Here is a 967-nt window from a genome sequence, read left to right as displayed (position 1 = left end):
ATATATATATATATATATATATATATATATATAATTTATTATTATTATAAATGCATTTTTATTTTATAATCAATACTTTGCACTTTAATATCATGTTTCTAAATGTTTTATTTTTTCAGTTGTCCCTATATGTAACTGATGACACATTTTAATTGTGGTATTTTTTTATTAAGTTAAAAAGTGTTTGCAAACTTATGTCTGTACCAATACAATGTGCAACACTGCATGTTTTACCACCAAATTATATGTAATATCTATTTAATTTAACTTACAAAGTAAAGTTTTCCTCAGTATCACTTGATTTTGGGGCATGTGAGATCCTGAACATTACAAATGATGGGATACAGTGGTCCCAAGTCCAGTAGTCCCGAGGATCCCAAATCTGCTGCTCCCAGAGCTTGACCGTGGAGGTCGCTCCCTGCTTCTTCAGCTCCGTTGTCTCGGCCAAGGAGCCAGCGATGTCCTGCTCCCTCTCTCCACACTTTGTTTCAACTCACCCAAAAACTGCACAACACCTGCACGTCATTACCAGCTCAAAAGCACATCACTGGCCTTGAATAAGGACACATAGACTCTCTTGTAACATTTATTTGTTACTCCAGTGAGTGCCTTATCTGAGTTTACATTCCATCCTTATGTCTGTGTCTACTCCCTGACAGTACAACAGTGCCTTGCAGGGAAAAAACAATGCAGTTCTGATGCGGTTTTCCTTTGAACACCAGGTGGAGACACATATCTAAAAACAAAAATCAGTCGTAATCATTTGAAGTAACATCTCATCTCAACCTACTAGGCCAGGGCTGTCCAAACTCGGTCCTGGAGGGCCGGTGTCCTGCAGAGTTTAGCTCCAACCGTAATTAAACACACCTGAACCAGCTAATCAAGCTCTTACTAGGCATAGAAACTTCCAGGCAGGTGTGTTGAGGCAAGTTGGAGCTAAACTCTGCAGGACACCGGCCCTCCAGGG

Source organism: Sinocyclocheilus anshuiensis, unplaced genomic scaffold, assembly GCF_001515605.1.
Source record: "Sinocyclocheilus anshuiensis isolate Anshui unplaced genomic scaffold, SAMN03320099.WGS_v1.1 scaffold224, whole genome shotgun sequence".
Taxonomy (NCBI): domain Eukaryota; kingdom Metazoa; phylum Chordata; class Actinopteri; order Cypriniformes; family Cyprinidae; genus Sinocyclocheilus; species Sinocyclocheilus anshuiensis.
Note: the sequence above shows the minus strand (reverse complement) of the source record.